Source organism: Xenopus laevis, chromosome 2L (genome assembly GCF_017654675.1).
Source record: "Xenopus laevis strain J_2021 chromosome 2L, Xenopus_laevis_v10.1, whole genome shotgun sequence".
NCBI classification, from domain to species: Eukaryota; Metazoa; Chordata; class Amphibia; order Anura; family Pipidae; genus Xenopus; species Xenopus laevis.
The window spans coordinates 129,277,041-129,304,143 of record NC_054373.1 but is presented as its reverse complement, the minus strand read 5'-3'; positions in this window follow the sequence as shown (position 1 = coordinate 129,304,143).

Below are 27,103 nucleotides of genomic sequence, written 5' to 3'. Positions count from 1 at the left end.
ATTATTCTTTCCAGCTCCTCCTCTTCCTGGTCTCCACTTCCTTCCATCAGTTTTTTGCCAGCTGACCTGTGCAGTGTTCCCTCAGTAAATAGTGTGCACTACACAATTGTCAGACCATTTCTGTACAGTGTGTGCCCCTTACCAAACCATTCAGTTCTGTATTTTAGTACTCCGCGCCAAGTTAACATTCCGGACTACAAGTCTCACAATGCAACGGGTTAGCTTGGCGAGAAGTAGATGTGTGACATTCCTTCTGTTGCCTTCCTACTCATAGTTCACATAGCAGATCTATTGTTTCATCCAGCTAAACATTAGGGCAGCTCAGGAAGACTTAATGGACCTGATACAAGCCATGGCACCAGATAAGAGTACTGCACGCACTTAAAAGGATCAAAAATCATCTACCAAAAGGGGTAGGAAATGGAGATTTTCCAGATCTCCTTCTCCTGATAAGATGCCTAGACTGCATACTATAGACTCTTAGTCTGATTATCAGCACTCTGATCAAGATATTAATCCTGTGCCTAACAATCTCATAACTACTGCCCAAGTTCACTCATTGCCTAAGGCCAACACTCCTGCTTTGAGCAAGGAAAAAAGTACAGCTGTCCCACATTTACAAGAATCTGATAGTCCAGTTCAGAAAACCAGTCAAATTACAAAATTAATGGAATGGATCCAAAATCAAGTTAAATCTTCTGTGTCACAGGCTATCAAAGGTCAGAGCAAACAGATAAAAAATCAGAAGCTAGACCCTCCCTCTACATCCAGCTGTGATTCACTGGAATCACATTCAGATACTGAGTCACACAATTCTGACTCTGAGGGCTCCTACACAGATTCAGCAAACTCCTTTTTCCAAAGCAGATAAAGTGCTTGGCAACAGATCCAAAAAATCCAGATTTTTTTCCCACTAGCAAAGTTATTACCAAAGCTATTGCTGACAAAGTTTTAGAGCCAGACAAAAAATGGATAAAAAAATGGATTCCACTCTTAACAGAGCATTCCTACATACTACAGCCATATTATGGCCAGCATTAGCAGCATTTTCAGTGGCCAAGACTGCATGTTACTGGTGCCAAGGCCTAAGAAAGAAAGATCCTTCCACGTTAGACTTGTTAAGTGCTGCCTTCTCTTCTTTAGTGATACCTCATTGGTAATTGCCTTACTTGCAGCTAAAGCCTCTTCTTCCTCAATAAAAGCTAGGAGAGCACTGTGGTTGAGACAGTGGACTGGGGATGCAGCATTCAAGCAAAGGCTGACATCACTTAAGTTCAAATGATCCTACCTATTCGGTTCGAAGCTCAAGAAAATTATTTCAGATGTGATTGGAGGTAAAGGAGCGTTTCTTCCTCAAGGCCGTAGAAATAAGAGAGAATTTCATAAACAAAACAAACTCTTCACAGAAGTCGTCCTTCAGACAGAGGCCAAATACCACCCAACCAGCAAACAAGAGATTCAAATCATTGCAATCACAACCCAGAGCTATCAAAAGATCGGGTCCTGCTAAGACGCAGGATTTCTGACTCCGTCACAAAACATCTGACTACCATACCAGTCGGAGGTCGCCTTCAAAATTTTTAATTCGAATGGGAACACTCAATCCAAGGTTGGGTACTTCAAATTCTTTCATCAGGCTACAAAATTCCCTTTCAGAAATTTCAATCGATTCGTGCCCTCTTCTACCTCACCAGATGCAAAAAAGCATCAGCCATTCACGACATCATACAAGAAGTACTTCAAAAGCAAGGGGTCTTTTTTGTCCCTTTGAACCAACAGTACCCAGGCTATAACAGCAATCTTTTTTTAGTGCCAAAGAAAGATGGAGGTTTCCATCCCATACTCAATCTCCACCCACTCAACAAGCACGTGAGATATAAGAGATTCAAAATGGAATCCATCTGCTCCATCACGGCATCTATCCCTCCAGGAGCGTTTATGTCCAAGGTGGATCTTCAGGACGCATACCTTCACATTCCCATTCACGAAGATCATTCAAGGTCAACATGTCCAATTCAGGGCAATGCCCTTCAGGCTTACTTCAGCACCTCGAGTCTTCTCGAAAGTATTAGGGGCATTGATAGCAAACATCAGAACAGATATATATTCATTCACTCCTAATGCAGCCAATGTTGTCCTACTGAGTTGAATTGGTTACCCCAGTTCCGATACTCTCTAAAAGAATAGCATATATTCAGGTATTTAGGTGGCGTTAAGCACACTACACACTTCTATATACTGCAACTAGCTTTTTTTTAATGGATTTAATGGATTCTTTAACTTTATTATACAGTATGTTGTAAATTCACAAATGAGAGTTAATGTACAGCTTTATAAAAATGTTATTTATTTTCCATCAGGTTCTGCATATTTATTTCACGTTAATCATTTTACACAGCTTTATAAACATACCATTTAATAAAGTCACCATTAAGAATGAAATACTGTAAATGCTGTTTTAAGAAATATCCAAATAAGTACCAGAAAAGACACTTCCCTGAGCAAGAGAAAAATGTTTCTTAAGCTTTTTTAGTAAACTGTACATCAGTTTTCCACTAAACTATAATACTTATAAAATTGTACACTAATATGAAGACATTATATCTTTGAACACGTATGTGCTTTAAGTGATAGCTATCATTTATATGCATTAGGTGAGAGTGACAGTATTTTTTAATCGAAAAGAAACTGCACTATAATCTACTTGGTTCTAGCATTTCTTACGAGTCTAAATTAATTCTTACATGCAATCTTAGCCACCTATATGCAATCTTAGCTGCCTAATATGATCTGCTGGTGTCAAAGCTAGCAAATCATATTAGTAACAAGACTCAGATGAATTGCTTGCTGGTTTTTGAAAGGCTTGATAAGGTCACTGTAAAGGGGGGGATGAAGCAAGAAATGTGATGGGGCAGGGGAAAGGATCAGGAAAACATACATTTGCAAAGGATTTAGGGATGAGATAGATAATGAAATAGAAGCGTAAATATAGCTCCAGGCTCTTCTTCTAACATGGTGAGAATAACAGGCAGTATAATAATAACTAATAAGCTTTTGCACAGTTTAGATGCTGTGCTTATCTGACAGATTTCTTTACATGTGGCCTTGCTGCAGATTAATTAAAGATTATCTGTACGTATGGTGTATTAAATTAATTCTTACCATGCACACAACAACATTTTTCTAGAGGTTGAAGAGGCTGCAAGACATGGAATTTTGCTTCCATATTACAGAAAAACAAGGAAACCAATTTTAAGGTTGGGGATTCATATATATATATATATATATATATATATATATATATATATATATATATATATATATATATATATAGTTGTATGATACTAAAAATATTACAATATATACAGCCTTCAATAAATAATATAATGTGATATGATGAAAAAAATCTGTATTTTTTGCATTAGGATGGCCTTGGCAATAGCTGTCTCTACTGTCTACATTTTCCTGCAAAAGACAATCTAGTGCATATATATCTAGAGAGGTTTGACAAGGGTTGATCTCAGTGACATTTGAAGCCTTTGCAGCAATGCCTGTTATGAAGTTATTTTAGCAAAGATTTTTGTCTGCCATTTGTTGGTAGTAAATGCATCTCCCCATTTACACAATACAGAAACTGTTAAAATTATAATTTGTAGGGGATGGATTGAATTAAAAAATACAGATGATAAAGATACAGGTAATCCTAATCCAATTGCGTGAATGTGAGTTCAGGTAAGGTTTTATACTCAACCTGCCTATCTGCTTATATAGTATATTGCTTGATGTATTTATCAACATTAACTTTGCTCACTGCCTTCAAGAGTTCACATAGTGGATTTATAGACTCACGTTGCTAGAAATTGCTAGTAAAATATATTAAGAAATATATTTTTATTGCACTTTTTTCTTTTTACAGCAAACAGTTATTTTCAGTAAATCTCACTGTATCCATCAACATTATCACGTCTGTGCAATTTTAATGATTTGTTAGTGTTGTAAAATGAGAACAATGACCTTTGTTGTAATTAGTTTGTATGCTGAACTTACTGAATTGTAAAGTATGGAAATTAATGGGCTCTAAGATATATTTTAATCATAAAATGATCATAATATCTAAATCTAATTATGGTAATGAAATGGGATCAAATAGACTGTGTAGCTAGTATATGCTAGAATATTTTCTTAACAACATTTTGAATCAAAGTTTCTATGGGAATGTTGATTAATTTGTCTCATTAGCTCAGATGCCTTTATATATTAGTGAACTTTCCTCTTAAAAATGTATGTTCAGATCCCTTATTCTTTTAAATAAAATAAATCACTTATCATGTGATCAGAAATTACATCAATGAAAATATGAGCAATTTTCTAAACAATCATATTTTCTAGGATAAGGAGTAACATTTTTAGAGTACCATGAAAGGTCATTTTTAAGGCACAAAGCTCCTTTTATAATAAAAATGGTGGATACTCAACCATTGACTATTATCAGATACAGTTACATAGTTAATTTGGGTTGAAAAAAATTCAAACCCACTAAATGAAACCCAGCGCCCATGCATACACAGCAACCAAACCATACACTCACATAAACTATAAATACCAATATCTATACTAATTGTAGATTTTAGTATAACAATAGCCTATAATATTATTATGTGTGTCCAAGAAAAAAGCATTAACAGAACCATCCATGACAACCATGTCAGCTGGCAAGGCATTCCATAACCTCACTTTCCTCACTGCAAAGAACCACCTACACTGCTTCAAATGGAAGTTCTGTTCCTCTAGTCTAAAGGGGAGGCCTCTGGTGGGGTGATCCTTTTAATAGGAAAAAACGTCCTTGATATCTGTCTATATTGTCCTCTATTGTACTTGTAAAGATTATGTCCCCTTGCAAGCATCTTTTTTCTATAGAAAACAACCCAACATTGTCTACCCTCATAATTTCAATTCACAATCCCTTTAACTAGCTTAGTTGCCTGTCTCTGCACTCTCTCCAGCTTTTTTTTTATCCTTCTTAAGGACTGGAGCTCAAAACTGTTTTGCATACTCAAGGTGAGGCCTTAACAGGGACTTATACAGAGACAAAATTAAGTTTCCCTTAAGTTAATACCCTTTTTATGCAAGACAGACTTTATTTGCTTTAGGAGCCACAGAATGACACTGCCTGGTCTTAGACAGCTTGTTATCTACAAAAATCTTTCAATCCTTCTCGTTTATGGAAACCACTAAGGGTAGGGGCACACTGGGCGTGAGGCAACTTCAGAATACGAAGCGTTGAGTGTGCCATGCCGCAGACGACTTTTGATTATAGCTGGCGAAAGACAGAGGGAAGGCGTTCAGGGAGATTGGTCACCGCAAAGAGGAGGAGATTAGTCAACAGGCGACTAAATCTCCCTGAATCGCCCAGTGTGCCCCTACCCTAGCACACTGCCATTTAGTGTATAACTCACATTTATATAATTTCTACCAAAGTGAATAACCTTGCACTTATCTACATTGAACCTTTTCAAGTTTGCTTCCCAGCTTTCCAATTTAGACTTGGGGTTTAAAGGGTAGTTCACCTTTAACTAACTTTTAAGGGCCCATTTATTAAACCCCAATTTTTTCTGATCAAGGTTTTTAGAGGGAAAACGCAAATTTTTCACGAAAAAACCTCAATCTTTTAGAGATTTATCATACCCCAAAAGCTGCTACAAATCCGAATCAGAAAATATACCACCTCAAACCTGTCAAGGTCATGTAGCAGTCAATGGCAGATGTCCCTGACGTTATTGACATCATGATCTGCACTGGATAATCCAAAAAATGTGGGGTTTTTTAAGACATTAATCCGAAAAAGTCAAATTTTCACAGTGAAAACTTGAAAAATCGAGTTTTCAGTGTGTCAATCATATGCTTTAAATTGACATTTTATTTTGTCGTGACATTTTGTCCCTCCGATTTTTTTCTACAATTATTATTGATAAATGAGTAAAATTGTGGAAGTAAGTGTGGTTGGATTAGTTTTCATAAAACTATGAGATTAATTCGAGTTTAAGTAAATGTGCCCCTTTGTGTGATGTAGAAATCAGTATTCGAATAAAGCAAGTTGCAAAGTCTTCAGTTTTTTTATTGTTTTTAAGTTTTTGTTCTGCAACTCTCAGACTAGAAATGTCCAATGTTATCAAGACACTATGGCATAAAGGAGAAGGATAAAACTAAGTAAACTTTATGAGAAAGGTCTATGTAAATACATCCAATTACACTCAAAGTTCTACTGCTCTGAGTCCTCCGTGAACAGAAACACTGCTTTCCTTTCCTCCTATTCTTTACACATAATGGTTTTATCAAAATGTGAGATTAGAGCTCACAACAGAAAACCTTACTCACTTTTTTGTATTCTTAAACAGTAATAATACATTATTTTAATGAATATAACTTCATTATCTGGCAGTCTGGCCAAGAAAGATTGCTAGCACATGGTTTGCCTTTAAAAATAATAACAAAAATTAGGTGTTAGTACTACACTTTGGCTAAAATATGTAAGCTCACGTGGCATGTCAAGGCTCCTCATTGTGTGTGAGTCCTACACTATCTATTAGCATTCTAAGTTTGTATTGCATTTAAAATCAAATCCCTTAGTAAACAGTATGACTTGGTCAACTCCAGAATGTTGGTTAGACCAAGCAATGGCACACGGTTGCTTCTAGCAGCAAGTCAATGCCACAGCATGGGTTAGACCGATCCCTGGCGATTTCTTGCTGTGTTTTGTGGTCAAGAGTATATGTTTGGTATCTAAATATTCAATGCATTCATTTGGTGGAGGAGGAATAATAATTGTTTTTTGAAGATGTTCATGTTCTAGGGCACCTGATTGTAATAAAAGATAAGTCCCATGCTTCTCAGAAAGTAGGTGGAAAGGCTAACCAGAACAGCAGTGTGTTACAGTGGGAAGTACTGATGAAGTACTGTTTTGCATAAAAAGGGCATTGGAGGGATGAAAACATAATTTTGCCTGGTAGGGCAGTTTTAGGCTAAGAACTTAAACAGGAACTCTGGCTTCCAAATCAAAATTTGATAAAGAGGTCCACATAACACAGAAACCCATAATATACCCATCACAGTTACCTGTTTCTTTAAAGGTATGAATAAATGCCATTTTCTATGCTGCAATCCAGCTGGTTAACAGTTCTTTAACCAGCTCTTTCTACATCATTTGAAATCCTGGCAGGGAAGGAGGGACTAAAACACTGATGTTACAAATTGTAACAACTTCTGCCCAGCTTACAGACAGAATGCAGGAACTACATAACCCACAATGCATTGCACTATGATGTTATGTTCCTTATTCAAATCACATGTGCAGGGAATTATGGGGTTTGGTGGATGCAGTCTAAGGACAGCTGGCTGTTGATACAAAGGAACAGTAGTCAGCCAGCTCAGTAAAAGTAGTCAGAAAGATGAGCAGAAGAGCAGGGGGCTAGGCTTAGGGAACTTTCATAAATCATTAAAAATCATGAAAAGTCTGCATATTTTTTAAATGATGTATATTGCAAAGTTGCTTGAAATTATGTTTACTTTTCAAAAAGCTTAGGTAGGTGAATCTTCACGGTGAGGGCAGTGAGGTTGTGGAAGGCCCTGTGGTGGGATGTGGTGATGGCAGCTTAATTCCTTTGATTTATACTTGAACACGCACAACCAAGCTATTTTGATCTTAAGATCTAAAGCTAGTTAGTATAGATATTGGTATATATACTGTAGTTATTTATGCGAGTGCATAGATAGGTCTGTATGAATATGTGTGAATATGTTCACTGGGGTTCATTTGGAGGGAATTATTTCACCCAAATTAGCTGTGTAACAATGTGCCTTATGTATCTTATACTGACTGTAACTATGTGCCTTTTACTCACCATATGCTATGTTCATAATAACTCTTTTAGAGGTGCGGTGCTGTGATCATTATTAACAATGTTTTACCATGAGAACATTCATTTGATTAGAGAAAGGGGGTCTACCTGTATCTGAACATAATATTTATTGACCTTTTTATAGCTAGTTTCTGCTTTGAGCTTTGTACTGTCTAAAAATGTTGGTGGACTGGAACAATTACATTCATTCATGCATTAATTAGTTTTGTATGTTGTTACATAGAATCTTTTCCTGTATTTTTTCCTTACTTGCACTCCCAGTTATAGTTTTTGTTTTGTTTTTTTTAATTTACTCATTTACCTACCATCCCTTCATCACCAAAGTTGCTTTTTTGTACAGCCTTTATTCTTTTTGTTAGTATTTCCTTAATATTATAAGCCAAGCTGACTAGGTAAGTAACAATTTTTTTTTATTTGCTTTCCAATCAATATATCGAACAAACAAAAATAGCTCTGGGTGTGCTGTGTAATAAACTATGGATACAAATTTGTAATGCTCACTAGTATTTGTTAAATATGAACTAGCAGAAGTAAAAATTGTATTAACTGCTAAAAGTAAATACTCACAATGTATGTAGAAACAAGTATACTGATAAAAATGTATTGGGTCAGATCTAAAGACCTAAGAAGCAGAAATAAATCCATTAAAAAAGACAATTTAATAATATGCCCAAACATATATGTCAGGGGCACCATACTTATGCTAACATTTCCTAAGTGCTAGTATTTAACAAGTGCTAGGAATGGCAGCTAAACAAGGCAGTTCCAGTGAATTCACATGTCTTCTCACTAGTGATGGGCGAATTTATTCACCAGGCGCGAATTTGTGGCGAATTTACGCGATTCGACGCCAGCGAATAAATTCGCGAAATGCCCTTCGAAAATTCGCCCGAAAAAATTCGCCGGCTTCAAAAAAAAAAAAAAAAATTTTCGCCGGCGTCAAAAAAACGGACGTCGGCGTCAAAAACGGGCGCCGGCGTCAAAAACGAGACGCCATTTTTTTGCGGCGCTGGCGCAAATTCGCTCATCACTACTTCTCACTCCCACAGGTGATTCAGGCATCTGTGCATCCCTCCGCCTCCAATGTATACTGTTATATACACCATACTTGCTTTTCTTGCTTATTAATTGATGAATTAGTTAATTAGGCTCTGGTTTTCCCTATATATACAGTATATTCAGAGCTAGCTTGGGCAAAGGCACTAGTGTCAGGGGCATGGCACTAGTACATGTCTTTTTTTTTTTAAATCCAAGTTTATTTTGCATATTTCAATTGTACATAACATAAAATTGCTATTACAGAGTGTGGTTTGCTGTTACTTTCTTATTGTTAGTACATTTTAAATCAAGATCCTCCTTTATTAAGGGTCCTTAAGTCCTGGACGTGCCACAGTACAGCAATATAAAAGGAAAGCATCAAAGTATTAGAAAAAATATCACTATAAAATAGTAATAACAATAAGTTATCATATATTTTGTTTGCTATCTCTAGTAGAAGGCATGTTGTAATGAATATGATCATCTTAAATATGATCATCTTAACCATTGAAGTCCATACATGCAGGTAAGTTAAGAGTAATATGGCAGAGGAGTCTGCTACATACTGACCACCAACACGTTTTTGCTTTCACAGTGACCCTAGGTAGGCCTGCGGGTAGTGATGGTCGAATTTGTTTGGCAGGCACAAATTTGTGGCAAAACCATGGCGAAAATTCACCTGCGTCCAAAAAAAAAATATGGATGCTGCATTTTCATAAAAAATGGACGCCAACGTCAAAAACGAGATGCCGGCGCTGTTTCAAAAATATTTTACAGTTTCGGGAATTTTACACGAAACGTGTCAAATTCGCCCATCACTACCTGCGGGCAGTACCATGTTATTTTTTGATTGTATATAAAGGTCTTTTTATTATGGGCACTTACATGGACATATATAAGGACTTTTTTTGGAAAAAAGTACACACAATAATGGACTCTTTCATGACACTAAGGGGGCAAATTTATCAAAAAAGGAGGTGGCGGATAAGAAAAAAACATGGTGAAAAAACACAGGTGTGAAAAAAAATATGCACATATCCTCTGAAAAGTTGAATGTGCCATATGTAAGGAAATGTAGGGGGGAAGCCAGATACATTAAAAAAAAAATTACAATCTTTTGCAGCCTATCACCCTGAAAAACTGAAAAGTCGCCAGCATTAGTAAATTGGCGAAGTCCCGAAATGAAGTCACTCTGGAGAATTTTCGCCAGCGTTAGTCACTTCGCCCTTTAGTAAACTTGCCCCTCTGTCTCTGTTTTTCACTTACCATCGATTTTAACTTATCCTGACTATATCTTTGGTTATATCTCTTTGTAGTCACTTGATAATATGTCTAAGTTTAGATAGATAACCATTCCTCAAGATTGGTTTGTTTTGGATAATTGCGCCTGAATCTATAGTCAAAATGTATGCATGAATATCAGTGAATGGAAGGTATAATAGTTACTTTTTATGCAACAATTGTAAAAATTAAATACAATTCAGCAATTTCTGAAAATGTTTATTTTGCTTCCTAGCTGGAGGGTACTTTTTTTTGGTTTATTTTTTTAACTCACTTATTTGTAATAACCTGCACTATTTGCTGCTTATTAATAATGTCTTAGCTTACCTCGGCTTATTTCCATTAAACTTTTAATTATTCTGTTCTTTCAGCAGCAGACTCTTTAAAACCTTAATGTTTTAAGTTTTACAGAAATGAGAAAATAAGTGATTGTTCCTGAGAGCAGAATACCAATTATAGTGTCCATTTGCAACTGCTAGGAAATAAAGACTATACATTACCCTCAGACTTTGGCGGCTGGGAAAATACACTTCTATACACTGCATATGAGAAGTATTGCTTCTACTGAGCAATAAAGATTTAGATATTAGATAGTGTCACTCTGGGAATAAGCTGTCACTTGTCAGTTCAGTGACATGACAAAGGCATTGATCAGAATTCAATTGTCAGGATAAAAAATGCACACAGAGAATCCATTAAATGTTATTATTGGAACATAAATTAACCTAAAGTGACTTAAACTGCACACCAGGTAGATTAAGCTCGAAGAAAGCCAATGCTTTTACTATATATACAGGTGAAATGAGAACAGTGCAAACAATGTAATAGATGCATCTGAAGAACAGATGTTAAGAAAACTAGACTGAAGTGAAGTCATTTAAAGGAGAAGGAAACCTCCTCGGCGCTAACCCCCCACCCCCCCCCTCCCGTGTATTGCCCCCCCTCCCTCCTCCCCCCTGGCCTACCCCTCCCGCTGTTACTTACCCTTCTGCGCAGGTCCAGTCCAGGGAGTTCACAGGCGACATCTTCTTCCACGCGATCTTCTTCCTCCTTTGACCGGCGTTTTGGCGCATGCGCAGTAGGATCATTTCGCCGGTACGGATCTACTGCGCATGCACCAAAAGTCACGCGCATGCGCAGTAGATCGTACCGGCGAAATGATCCTACTGCGCATGCGCCGGTCAAAGGAGGAAGAAGATCACGTGGAAGAAGATGTCGTCTGTGAACTCCCTGGACTGGACCTGCGCAGAAGGGTAAGTAACAAGTTAGGGGCATTTGCCCAGCGGGAGGGGTAGGCCAGGGGGGAGGAGGGAGGGGGGGCAATACACGGGAGGGGGGAGGGGGGTTAGCGCCGACGAGGTTTCCTTCCCCTTTAAAAGCTACAAAGCAGTCTAAGGATTACATTTATTTTTCGGTCAAAAAGTCTAAACAGAGATGAATAGAAACATTTAATATTTTTAGCAATCCGAGATGGACACCAGAATTTCATTAAAAAGCCTTTATTTTTCAGTAGTAGGGCAACATTCACAGCAATATTTCGAGCATTTCATGACTCTTTATCAAACTTGATAAGCACAGTTAAATACAATAAAATTGTTTGTTTTTTTAAACCAATTTGTAAATGAAATTAGCTTTTTGTATGAGTAGTGAGCAGTGAGTTTTCTACTCCATGCGAATGCATGGGGTTGGTGCGAGCGGTGGTAGGGTCCAGGTGGCAGGGGGAGACTATTAGCGCTGCCACTTCACCGATGTTCAGGTGACTTCGTTGGTTGTTCAGTAAAAAGAACGGAAAAGTCCCCGCTTATCCCTTTCGCCTTGCCTAGCCAGTGGAGGAGGGCGCAGGGGACTTGGCCCACCCACCCACATTATTTATAATAAAAATATATATATATATATATATATATTGTCGCAGCTTGCATGGGGGAAATTTAAGTGTACAATGAATTTGGTGTAATTTCTGTCGGGGTTAATGGCAGATTTTGTGTTGATTTATGGTAAGGCAGCCTGCTGAGTTTAGCAGAGGCTGGCCAGTGTGCCCGAATAATAATAATTTACGTTTTTTCATTCTAACAAAGATTAATTGGGAAGTTAACTGGAAAATTAGTAAGTGTTTATTTAAATAAACAAACTGCGACCTTGCACAACCTCTCTCATTGTCTAAGGGGCATAATTATCAAAGGTCGAATTTCGAATTGAAAAAACTTCGAAATTCGAATTCAAAAAGACCAACCGAAATTAAGTCAACGTTTTTTTGGGCTCGAATAGGTCTGTATTCAATCATATAGGTCCGTATTCAGTCGAATTTGAATCGTTCCAATAGAAGGAATAGTGTATTCGATCAAATTCAATTCAAAGTTTTTTCCCCCAAAAAATTAGATTTTTCAAAGTCCACCAATTGACTCCAAAAAGGTTCTAAGAGGTCCCCCATTGGCTAAAACAGCAATTCGGCAGGTTTTAGATGGCGAATGGTCGAAGTCGAATTTTTAAAGAGACAGTACATGATAAATTTCAATATTCAAATTTTTTAATTTTTTTAAAATCCGAATCTAATTTAAACTATTCCCTAGTCGAAGTACACAAAAAAAAGCTCAAAATTCAATTTTTTTTTTTCATTCCAAAATTCACCTTGACCTAAGGGGCACATTTACTAATGGTCGAATTTCGAAGTGAAAAAAAGTTGAAATTCGATCATCGAATTGCAATGGTTCGATTTCGAAGTCAAAGTTTTTTTGATCGAATATGTCCATTTGCTATCGAAGTAAAATCGTTCGATCGAACTATTAAATGCTTCAATTCAAACGATTCGAAGATTTAATCGATCGAATGATAGGCTAACATAGCAATTCGGCAGTTTTAAGGTGGCAAAGTGTCGAAGCTTTTTAAAGAGACAGTACTTCGATTTTCGAATGGTCGAATATTCAAAGTATTTTCAATTTGAGTTGAAGTCGAATTTGGCCTATTGGATGGTCGAAGTACCCAAAAATGACTTCGAAATTCGAAGTATTAGCTGAAGAAGCTGTTTCCCATTAATTTTGTCTGTTATGGGAAGGGAAAAGCAAAGTACAGCCAGATAATGCTTGCAATTGACATAAAAAAATAATAACCAAACTGTTAAAATGAATATACAGTATATTGGAAACTTGTTTAGCATTATAATGTCTTCAGTTGTTAAAAAAAAAAATACGTAGATTCTCCCTTTAAACCACAGATACAAACTGCAATTTGATCAGAATCCCAGCATTCATACAGACATGTGAAAAGCTCTGGGCAACAGTATATTTTACACATTATGAAAGGAAGCTGGAATGTGGAAAAGCAGAATTATTCAGAAAATCTGGTTATCTAAGAGGATTTCTTCTCCTGTGTCTGTTAGATATCTGATGCAGAAATTCAGGAAAATTCAATTAGCCTATTTTAGATAAGTGTGGCAAATCTAATAGGAAGCAAGAAGATTTGTGTAAATGAAATATATGCAAAGTATGCATTTTGAAAGAGACAACAGTGAGATTCTATAATGTGGAAATTCATCTCTTTTTTTAACCTAGGTAAGTATTCACTGTTGCAAAATAAATGTTGTATTTATAAAGATCTGTTGCTGAAATAGGGCAAAAATGTTGAGACTAAGGGTAGATTCACTAAAGGACGAAGTGGCTAACACTGGCGACAATTCACCAGCATCACAGGGACATTGGCTATTCACTAGCAGGCATCAATTCGCTATCGAAAGAGACCATCGATAGCGTTCGTTCACACTTTTCGCTCTGGTGAAAGGTCATCAGTCCACAAATTCAGTAAAGCGCGGATTTTATTGAACATTACCTCTTTTGTCCTATTTGACTTTGCCCCCTCAGACCAGGGGAATTGCTTAAAAGCAGCTAGATATTCCACAATCCTCTGTCACTTACATTATATCCTGTGTGCCTAAATGCATTAAAGTTCAAAAAACAATGCGGGATTGCCTGCAAAAGTCCTAACAAACTTTTTTTGGGTAACCGGTTTTCTCCAGACATTTCATAACATATGGAACATTTATTTTACAGTGGGCTGATGTGTAGGGCATTATATTAATTTTGTTGTCTTTATTATAATAAAAAGTGGTAACTTCAAACAGTTGCACCAACATTTATAATAAAGACCTCCATACAACTTACCCACCCTATTCAAATTGACCTAAGTGCAAGATCACTAGCGAATTTCCACTAGGCACAAACAAACGCTAGCGCATCTTTGCTAAGAAATGCTCGCACTGGCGAAGTAATGCTAGCAAAAAGTTCGGCGCCCAGGATGAAACTCTGCATATTAGTGAATTGGAGTAGTCGTAGCACATTTGTACCTGGTGAACTGGTGCAACCTGTGAGAAGCTGATGCCGGCAAAAATTTGCCCGTTAGAGAATATACCCCTTAATAGCAAGGTGCCTCCACCTAATGGGTGCAAAAGAATGCACCTCAGGGAATCCCACTAGGAAGTCAAATACTTTATTACAGATATAGCAGCAATAATCAACTTTTATAGCAATGAAGACATGTGGAAGTCTGACTGACTGTGAAAACCATACAAACTGGCTGAATGATTAACATAGTCCCTTAAAGTGACATTTTCATAGTGAATTCTAGGTTTGGATAATTAAAATGTCACAGTTTACTTTCTTAATAATCTGAAAAAGGTGAGTTTTTCGCAGTGAAAATTCGCTAAAGTTGAGATTTGGAAACATCAATCATACGGTACAAATTGACACACATTTTGTCACAGCATTTTGACGCTCCAATTTTTTCAAGAAAAGCTCTTGATAAATTCACTGAATGGAGATTGGTTGGCTTTGTTTTAATAACAAAACCGAGATTACTTTGAGTTTTAGTAAATATGCCCCTAAGGCAATATCGAAGTCAAAGTATTTACCGCATTTACTTCGATCGAAGGATCGAAGGAAAAATCGTTCGAACGATTCAAGGATTTTAATCTATCGATCGAATGATTTTCATTCGATCAAAAAAAGCTTAGAAAGCTTATGGGGAAGGTCCACATAGGCTAACATTGGTGCTCGGTAGGTTTTAGGTGGCGAAGTAGGTAGTCGAAGTTTTTTTTAAAGAGACAGTACTATCGAATAGTCGAATAGTGGAACGATTTTTAGTTTGTATCGTTCGATTCAAAGTCGAAGTCGTAGTCGAAGGTCGAAGTAGCCGAAAAAAAATTCAAAGTATTTTTCATTCTAATTCTTCACTCGAGCTAAGTAAATGTGCTCCTACCTGTTTAGGCACTTCCAGGCACTTCCAGGCACTTCCAGGCACTTATGTAATGCTCTGAACCCCTGAGCAAAAGGTTGCCCATATTGTGAAATACCTGTCATGAAGGTACCCATATGTTATAACCATTGAACAGGTAAATACTGATGCAAAAACTTTTTTTTTTTATTGTCATAAATATACTTTTAATTGGATATAAATAATGATGCAATAATTACATAATAAATAATTTAATTAAGTATAAAAGAAGAATACATAGTAAAAAACTGTTAATGATCAGTAGCATTTAATATATAGCAAACTTTTTAGAGAGCTACATGTCTGCCATGTTTTTATCTACCATTGCATAGATCAGGCAAGGGACTGAATAACTGCTAAAGACGTTTTTGCTTAAAACATATTTTTTTGAGATTATTCATTGCTCTATTATAAACTTGGTTGGCTGAGACCTACCTATAGCTACACCTGCCAAAACTCACAAAACTGAGCCAATTGTGCTTTAAGATGTGTATAATCTGTGATTATATTTAAGCAGCATTGTTGTATAAGAATATGGCAGAAATGTAAAAGGTGTACTTTTAAGATTACAGCTAGCTGCAGTTAAATATTATTACCTCAGGGTTTAGAGGTTGCTAGGAAATTATCTGATGGAAAGTCTATTCATATTTAAGCAGCAATTGATGTTCCAGCAGTTTCTAATGAAGAATTTGTGCCAAATGGAGATGCAATTTGAATTAATATAGTAATATATATAGCATGAGGAGCACACCCTAAACCTTTTTAGCAACTTGTAAAATACTGTAAATAAGGTAACATAGTACAGCACTCAACGGATATATCAAATTTTTCAATAAATCTTGATTTTTTTCACAAGTATTCATGTTGAGTGTGGTATTATGTTAATATATATATATATATATATATATATATATATATATATATATATATATATATATATATATATATATATATATATATATATATATATATATACTTATATACTAATAGCAAAAGGGAAGTTATGCTCGCCATTAAACATTTTAAAATAGAGCAGCTATACAATGACAACCGCATACTGTCATTTATACAGAAAAAGCTATCATCTGGATTTGCTCATATCAATATGAGCAAGGACATAAAGGCATTTTGTTAAACAAGCTACTGTAAAGTGCCCATTTATTAAACTTCATATTTATCTGGTTACGTTTTGAAAGGGGAAAACTCAAACCTGTCAAGGTCATATAGAAGTCCATGGATGTCCCTGAAGTTGTTTCTTGACACCGTGATCTGCACTGGATAATCCAATAAAGAGTTTTTTCATCTGATAATCGAATAGTCGAGTATTTGGAGCGTCAATCGTTCAGTTCGAATTGACACTCAATTTTGTTGCAAAGTATTTTCGGTCCCACTTTTTTGAGAAGAATTATTGATAATTTAGTTCCATTCGTGCATGGAAGTTTGGTCAACTTTGTTTCAATAAATAACTGAGAACTGAAAACCCCCTAAGTGTTTCTTCCTGTATTGCAATTTATTCAAACTGGCCATCTACATCAAAGTCATTCCTGGACTAATTAAGAACTCAAACTTTCATTCTGCATTTTTATAGACGCAAATTTTCCTGTTTAGGGTATATACAGATATGGAACTGTTGGTAATTTGCTTAGCAGAACCTGCTTATTAAGCAAGATTCCAAGAAAAGGTTCTTCAGAATAACTAAATTTTATTTATTAGACTAAAATTGTAATCTTGGGAAGCTTGTCACAATGTCACACTTAGCACACTTAAAAATTTTCTGAGCATCAATCGAACAAACAGTTCCATTTCGGAGTGTCAATCGTACAATAAGAATTGACGCTCAATTTTGTTGTGAAGTTTTGGCTCTCCGATTTTTTAGAGAAAAATGATTGATAAATGACATCAATTTATGGAAGGGAGTTTGGTCAGATATGTTTTCATAAAAAAAATTTGACTAATTAGAGTTTTAGTAAATCAGACCCTTCAAGGTTTTCGGATTAAAGAAAGAGGCCTATTTATCAATTGTCTGATTTTAGTGGTTTTTGAAACCATTATTAAACTCACAAACCCTAAGGTGCACGTTTTATCTGGCAAAGTTTTGTAGTTTAGTGGTTTTCGTAATCTTTACGATTCATAACTCTCGAAATTTTATAGCTTTTTTAAAAAATTTGAAAACTACAAATTTGTGGAAAAATGGGAAATGAAATGTCTAATACCTATAATACCAAATTGTAAGCATGGATCATGACACAATACAAGCAGAGTCCGTGGGCATTTTGACATTTAGAAAGTATCAGGGATCACATGCAATACAAAAAGAAAAACCACTAAAATTTTACCTTTGATAAATGGGTCTCCACTTAATAGCCAATTTTCCCTGTCACACCTGCCCCTATGTATATAACTGCCATATCCAGCAAGTAAATTTCAGGGAAATTAGGTTGATTACCACTCCCATCATATTTTCTGTGACTATAACAGGGTCAGTCCACTGTGTTCTTTAAAAGCTTCCTGAGATAATATTATTGGACCATTCCAGTTGCTTTACCACTAGTTGCTTCCCCCCCCCTTGAACTGCTTCTTTCCTAAGACAGCATACTCTACAATCTACAGCATATTTCCTTTCCTCTCCACCTCAATTCAGTTATAAAAGTGAATTGTCAAAAGGTTCACCCTCCGTTATATAAAATGGGAAAAATATAGTCAAGATGGACTTCATAAATGTTGCTGCAATTTTTGTAGCTTTGACTGTTTTATTCACAGTGTGGTACAACAGCTATTTGCAAATTCCCCGTTTAAAATATAGTCTATTTTAAACTAGTATACATTTGAAAGGAAAAACTATGTCAAGAAAAACACTACTGTTACCTACTTAAAGGATTATTTACTTGAGATTTCTTGGATGATTCAACGGTGTGAAAAATCACCTGGAGATGCAAACAAGGTCAGGGCATATTTATAACCTTTATAAACCTACAGAATAACATGGAGAAAGATTGCTGAGCAACAGTAATTGACATGCATTTACCTTTACCCATTCAAATTGGCATTTCTGGGGGAAACATATTTAGTCCCAATAGTCTACACTGTACAAATATTAACTGAATGTAACACCAGCCAGCATGGAAGTATCCTTTGAAACCAGCAATCATAAATTGCTTTCACAATTATTTGACAGTGATGAATAATTAAACAATACTATTCTCCCTTTACATTTGATGTACTTGTTCATATCATAAGATGGCATTGAACAATACAGCCTTGTTGTCTGCCTATGCTAAAATCTGGATCTAACCCAGCCCCAAACTTCATATTCAACCTTCATATTCTTTAATGTCGGATGGAATATATTATATAATCAGACTTCCTTCTTCCATTTACTGTAAGACCTGACAGTTAAACTGGGAAAATATGTTAACTGGCTGAAACAACAGAGTCCCCTCAACCAATGATATAGTTATTAAATAAAGAGAATACATGGACTAGTTAATTCACTGATTCTTTTAGAAGCCAAAGTATTTTTAAGAATTTACATAAAGACATGGATTAAATGGCCACTTAAATAATAGCCTAATTGTGTGCTTATTTTTCAATGTCAGACTTACTTCCTACAAACACAATTAGATCCTGAAAATATTTTATTTTTTACAGAACCTCTGTAATTGTTGCTATTTTTAAAACCAGGATTTGAGAAAATATGTACAGCTTTCTTCTACTGGCAAGCAAGATTGTAATATTTTGTATGGGTATATCAAAAGGCCAGTAGTATTTTTATGTCCAATTATCTTGTTTTATTTCCCCTCTACTCTTTATTGGTTGTCTGGCTGCATGCGCCCTTACTTCTGTCCATAAATCTTTCTTATAACCCAGTAAGGGCATGGTTTTGCAGATATGACTGAAAGACAATGGACTACTGTAGGCAAAAGGTTAAAAGCAACAAGACCCTAAATTATATCTGACCTGTTCAGAGATATATACTTGTATAAACATGCAAGCAATGCACAAATGAAGGAGGGTAGAAGTAGTTGAGTGGACATCTACATGCCTTACCCTGCCCACCTCTCCTCTATCCTGTGCTGACTAATGCAGTCAATATTTAATATGTGCTTAAAAAGTTGGAGTACCCAAAATATACTTGTGTTTAGAATTATAGATTACAAAACTGTCACATGCAAGTAGTTTTTTGTAAAATAATTTAAAATAGGCAACATATAAATTGCCTGCCAATTATTTTGTCAAATACTCTTTTACATATTTTACTCCTTATATAATGTTAATGAATTTATTTTCAGGGAAAATAATAGAATTCTGGATCCCAAAGAAAAATCTAGTGACTTTAAAAACAGTGTCAAGGGTTTGAACAATGGGTTGTAAAGTCACTAATGATTCAAATAAAGATTCAACAAACAACATGATGGGACTAGGGATGTAGCGAACTGCCGATTTGGTGTTCGCGAACGCCGCAAAAAATGCGAACGTTCGCGAACAGTTTGCGAACTTCGAACACCCGCTAAAATCGTTCGATTCGAACGATCGAAGGATTTTCATTCGAATCGAACGATCGAAGCCATTCGATCGAATGATTTTCATTCGATCGAATGCTTACAATCGTTCGAACGAATGGAAATCGTTCGATTTTTAGCGGTCGAAGGAATTCGAATGGTCGAATGGTCGAACGATCGAACGCGAACTCAAAATGCGAACGTTCCCAAACGTTCGCGAACATTCGGCGGACGCGAACGGTCGAAGTTCGCGCGAACTAGTTCGCGGGCGAACAGTTCGCTACATCCCTAGATGGGACGACCATAAGGTGGAGAAATGTCCTTATGAATCTTTAATTTAATTTGTGTGTAAGGTCACAAACCCTAAAACTTTATTTAATAAGGAAACCTCTGCAGTATTAAGTATCTTAGGAGAAAAGCTAATATGTTATGTACTTTAGGCATTATGTTCTCTGAAAGCATTGCATCGGTTGTAGCCAAGGAATTCACTTAACACGGAAATATGTTGACTCTTTACATATTAATCTCATACTGTTGCCAGATGTTCTGCAGGCTATTTTTTTGGTAAGCTGAAATGGATGTTGGTTTTAAAAATAGAATCAATATAAGGTATTGGATCTTGTATCTGAAAACTTTTTATTCAGAAAGCTCTGAACTTTTGGAAGGCTATCTCCTGTAGAGTCTTTTTAAAAGGATGAATAAGCATTTTATTCTAAAAATCCTTAAAATAACTGTATAAAGCACCCATACCTTTCTCCCTCTATTTATTCTTATTTTGATTATCTATTACAAGCAACCGAACTGCAGCCCTTTTAGCTACTTCTTTGTTTGGAGTGTGAAGCTCCTCCCTGAGATCTCCTTCTCTCTCTCTGGCTATGAAGAGTAAGACCTCAAAGAGGTGCCTAATGTGCATGCCTGATTAATTTCCAGTGGAACAGAGGCAGTTAGCCTGCAGAGTTGGCACTTTTTTGAGGCCTTCATAGCCAGAGAGAGAAAGAAAGCTGAGGGGGCAGAGCTTCACACCAGACTAGATCTTGAACCCAATAAACAAAAGTGACCCTAAAAAAATCAAACAGCCTATTGATATTACAAGTATGCTAACTATTATCCAGAATGCCTGGGACTTGGTGTTTTTCAGATATGAGGGATTTCTGTTTTTTCAGTCTACTAAAAAACATTTAAACATTACAAAAAATAGGATTGTTATTGTCATTATTATTATTTCCGAATAATAGGTTCCCTTTCAACAGATCCCATACCTCTAACAGTGTCATACTGGGTCACTGGGAAAAACCCAGTGGGTCCTGGCCTTCATGGGCCCTGGTGTCCCAGCCCAATCCCCTGCCCCCAATAATGACAAATTTCAAGAGGAAAGCGTCATGCATGCATGTGCACAGGTGAGGGGGTTAGGTTGGACATCGGGTGCTGGGAAGACGACCCTTAAGTCACAGTTACGGTGGGTCCCTGACAGCCCAGTCCAACTCTGCATACTTGTACATCTTTTCATGCCTGTTTATTTATCTTTCCATTTGTCTGTTTCAACTTGAAATCAGTTTGCACTGCAGCAGCTACATAACTTGTTTTTATGTAATTTAATCATATTTTAATATCTTAGTACTCTAATAGCACTGCTTCGGTTTGCAAGTCAATAATTCATAACATTTATTATATATTTGGTAAACTGGGAGTTTATAAATATTGAAATTCAGCAATGCATTTTTCTTCTTTCTATAGATCCCCCAATGGCATGCTGGCAGGTTTGTGCGAATCTCAAGTGAAAATGATCAGTGAAGCTCTGATTGTCTCATGTTTTTACAAGCTTACCCAGAAGTCACTGAGTAATGACAACGATGTAATCAGCTCTGAAACTGACTGGGGGATTATTTGTTATCTTCCCCCTCCGATCACTGTATTTGCATGCTGTGAGAATCCTAATCAAGCCTGTTTAGTTAGACCTGCATGAATTACTTTTTATGTCACATAACATGCCTGTTTTCACTTTGACATAAAAAGGTCTATTTCTGTTGATCAGTATCAGAAAAAACAAAATGTAATCCTCTGTGATTTAGGGGATTATTTACTAAACTCTGGTCAGGTTTTTTGGGGCAAAACTCAGTCTTTTTTAAAAACTCAAATTTTTCAATATTAAAGCCTGATGCTGCAAAAAGGCTGAATCCAAAAATCTACCATCTCAGACCTGCCAAGGTTTTGTATAAGTCAATGGTAGACGATCCTATCCTATTTTGAAGTTTCTGTGGTCTGCACTGGAATTAGCTTTAAAATCTGACATTTTGGGCTTTTCAGGCCAAAATACGAAAAATTTGGGATTTTCGGGGAAAAAGCCTGAAAAAATCAAACAATTCTGGGGAAAAAGCGTACAAATCTGGGTTTTGCTCAATGTTATCGAGTTTTTACCCAAACTGATTAAATCAAGATTTTTTAATAATAAATAAGGTAAAATGGGGTATTAGAGTTTGGTCATGGTTTTTTTATTTAAAAATTTAGATAAGGGGGTCATTTATTAACAATGGACACATTTGTACAAGCATTACATTTTAGCAAGTAATTGGCAAGCAGCATGTTTCAACCAGATCCAGGTTGCCATGGATTATTGCAAAGGTGCAGATTAAAAAATAAATGAGCCCAGTGTTTTTTCATTTATTGACGGGTTCAGGGTTCCCCCCAGCCATATATATTAAAGCACATTTGGAATCCCAAGCAGGTTGAATTTGTTATTCGGAAACCCATTATGCAGAAAGTTCCAAATTACGAGAAGGCCCTCTCCCATAGACTCCATTTGAATCAAATAATTAAATTTATTTAAAATGATCTCCTTTTTCTCTGTAACATTAAACAGCACCTTGTACTTGATCCCAGCTAAAATATAAATAATCCTCCCTGGAGGCAAAACAATCCTATTTACTTGTAACTTGTATCTTCACTCATTTTCATTTAATCTGTTGCTCTTGTATCTTCACCTTATGTTCTCCTCCCTATGTCTCCCTCTCTTGTTGTCCTTTTCATTTTTTTTATCTTTTTTCCATTTTCTAATAAACTGAAGCTTGGGAAAAAGTTGTTAATTGATCAGGACAATGATCCCAAGCACAAAGTAGCACTGAGGTGGCTGAGCAACATAAAGCAAAATCTAGCTCAGTCAAATATATATATATATATATATATACACAAAAAAGAAATAATAACAGCACTCACGCTTTCTCTTCTTGTTTCACGGTGCACATCCTTTGAGGTCTCCGGTCAGTCCTCTTAAATATATAGAAAAAACAGTCCTGGACAGCACTCGTTATTGTATCAAAAGATTGTATTAAAGATTAAAATTACATTACCATGATGTGCACATAATAGCAACGTTTCAAGCCCAATTGGGCTCTTTCTCAAGCCGTGTGTACAATGGTTAGAACAAAATCCAATTTTTTATAGTCCATCCTAGGAAGTGACATATCTAGCATTCATTTATACATGCTACAGGGTTCAAACCATGCCTAACATATATATCAATCAAAGTATAACAAGCAGAGTTTATAATTAGTACTCATATATTTTATAGAAACAGATATAAATTATAATCTTTGTTTAGACCATGCGGATGTAAGGAATTTAATTTATTAATCCACCATACCTCCCTCTGTTTTAATCTCAATTCCCGATCACCCCCTCTCTCTAATGGGGGTACCATTTCTAGAACTGTGAATCGTAACTGCTCTGCTGTGTGTCCCTTTTCCTTAAAATGTTTGGAGAGTTGCAATCCCACATTTCCCATTTCGATTGGTGATTTATGTTGTGAGATCCGAGATTTTACTTTTTGAACAGTCTCTCCAAAATAAATCATACCACAAGGGCACACAATCGCATATACTACAAACTGTGTTAGACAAGTATGATATCCATATATTTCAATTATTTCTCCTGTGCCGGGATGCTTAAAGGTTTTCATCACATATTTACATTGTTTACAATTTAGATAGGGATACATACCATTATTTTTTGTTCCCAAAAATGTATCCTTTTGTATGGTTTCTTTATGTACTAAGGTCCTAGTTAATTTAGAACCAATAGTTCTGCCCCTTTTATACAATATCAATGGTGGCAAGGCAAACTCTCTTACCATAGGATATAATCCACGTAATATATACCAATGTTTCTTTAAAATTCCATTCATGTGTTTACTTAATACATCATATTGAGTAACAAACGTGACTCTGGGGTCTTTAGATTTTTTAGCCATTTTTGGACCATAACCTTCTCTGCTCTATCTAACGTCATAGCTGGGTATCCCCTCTGTCTAAATTAATTTTCATTTGTTTAATCTGGGTATCCCTAATTGCTGGATCACTCACTAACCTGTGTACTCGAGTCAACTGACTAATAGGTATTGAGGTCTTTGTATGTACAGGATGATTACTTTGAAAGTGTAATATCTGATTACAATCTGTAGGCTTAGAGTAAAGTCTAGTTTGTAAACCACTTTCTCTATAGATCCTTACATCCAAAAATGAAATTTCTTGCGAATCAAAAACCTGTGAAAATTTAATAGAGGAATGAAACCCATTGAGATGTTCGTGGAACCGCAATAGGGAGCTCGCGTCACCCAGCAATACCGCAAAGATATCGTCGATATATCTCTACCAGGCCACACAATGTTCCCGGTACAGAACATCCCAATATATGAACAGTTCTTCAAGCCAAGCCATGAAGGTATTGGTGTATGATGGGGGGACGTTCGATCCCATCGCGGTTCCACGTAACTGTAAATAAAAAATATCCTGAAATACAAAGTAGTTCATTTTTAGTATTATCTCAAAGCCTGCCAAAAAGAATTCAATTTGCATATCCTGATATTGTCCACTTCCAAGTAATATCCATTCACATGCTCTCAAGCCCTCATCGTGAGGTATTGTGGTATAAAAACTGGACACATCAAATGTGGCCAGTAAGATATTATCCCTATCATGTACATTAAGACCATCCAGCCTTTCTAAAAAGTGTCCACTATCTCGCACATAAGAGAGAAAGTGTGTAACCAAAGGTCCAAGGACCCTGTCCAACAAAATTGCCATAGGGCAAAATATCGAGCCATACAAACCATACAAAAATATACATTTTTGGGAACAAAAAATAATGGTATGTATCCCTGTCTAAATTGTAAACAATGTAAATATGTGATGAAGGGGACAACCTTTAAGCATCCCGGCACAGGAGAAATAATTGAAATATATGGATATCATACTTGTCTAACACAGTTTGTAGTATATGCGATTGTGTGCCCTTGTGGTATGATTTATGTTTGAGAGACTTTTCAAAAAGTAAAATCTCGGATCTCACAACATAAATCAAATTGGGAAATATGGGATTGCCACTCTCCAAACATTTTAAGGAAAAGGGACACACAGCAGAGCAGTTACGATTCACAGTTCTAGAAATGGTACCCCCATTAGAGAGAGGGGGTGATCGGGAATTGAGATTAAGGGAGGTATGGTGGATTAATAAATTGAATTCCTTACATCCGCATGGTCTAAACAAAGATTATAATTTATATCTGTTTCTATAAAATATATGAGTACTAATTATAAACTCTGCTTGTTATACTTTGATTGATATATATGTTAGGCATGGTTTGAACCCTGTAACATGTATAAATGAACGCTAGATATGTCACTTCCTAGGATGGACTATAAAAAATTGGATTTTGTTCTAACCATTGTACACACGGCTTGAGAAAGAGCCCAAATGGGCTCGAAACGTTGCTATTATATAGCAACATACTGTACATACATACAAAACAGGCTGGACCATATTTGTCTTGAAGAATAGGCAAATTATCAAAATTGGGAATCCCTAAACTGTAGCAAATAGGGGTTCTACAAAATATTCACTGACACTAACTGCATATTTAAGTTTCAGTACTTTGAATTGAAATTATCACAGAAAATAAAATATAATTGTAGTATTTGTTTTCAATAATATGATAGAACTGATGGATGAAGAGTAGGCACTTAAAACTAAAACTTTTCTGAAGAAATAGATTCTGATATATATACAGTAATTATTCTGTTTAATGTTTTCATAGGATTCTAAACCTATGCTGCAGCATTTTGGTTGTGCGGTCAATACTTAGCAGACTCAATTTAGTCAAAACCATCAATCATTAAGGCAGTGATGATTTTTTAAGCTTCTCAGCTGATGATTGCCTCTACTTTTAGATTTGGTTCAGCCTGAATATTTGTTGTAGTATATTTTTTGCTTGGCTAAAAATTTGAAATCAAAATTATTGAAAGTTTGATTATAAACTGACAGCACAAATGTGTATTTGTGCATATATTTCCTATGTAATATCTTTGCCCTTTTCTTAACATACAGTAAATCTTTATTTTCTTCCTCTTTTTATGACTGTATCTGCCATGGTGACTGTTGATGCTATGAATGCTGAGGTTGCTCAGGGGAGTATTGTTAGTTTGGTGGTTAATACAAACATGTTTACTGATGCAAGTTTGATCTGTCAACATATTAATTGAGTTTTAAAACACACATACACACACACACACACACACGCACACTCTCTCTCTCTCTCTCTCTCTCTCTCTCTCTCTCTCTTTCTCTCGGGCAAATTCACTAAGATGCGAAGTTGCGCCAGGCGCAACTTCGCCGCACTTTCGCCAGGGCTCCGCAAATTCACTAAAATCCGAAGTTGCGCACATGGGTAGCGTAAGGTTGCGAAGTTGCGCTAGCGTTGATTCGCTATATAAAGCGAAGTTATGTTAGTGAAGGCTAATTTGCATACGGCGCGAAATTCAAATTTCAATGGAGGAACACGTATCTGCACTACAAATGCCTAGAAAACCTTCAAATCTGCAAATAAAAATTTTATTTTGCCCTACACATGTGCCCACTGTCTAGGTAAGTTGCCATGAGTCAGGAAATGTAGGGGGGAGGAAGGGGAGCCCCAAAAAAATTTCGATCTTTTTCAGCCTATCAGCCATCATGTAGAAAACACGCCAGCGTTTTTTTGGGGCTTAGAAAAAAAATTGACTTTTTTTTAAACAATCCCTATCTACTCTATTGCGCTTCGCCAGGTCTGAGGTGGCGAAGGAAGTC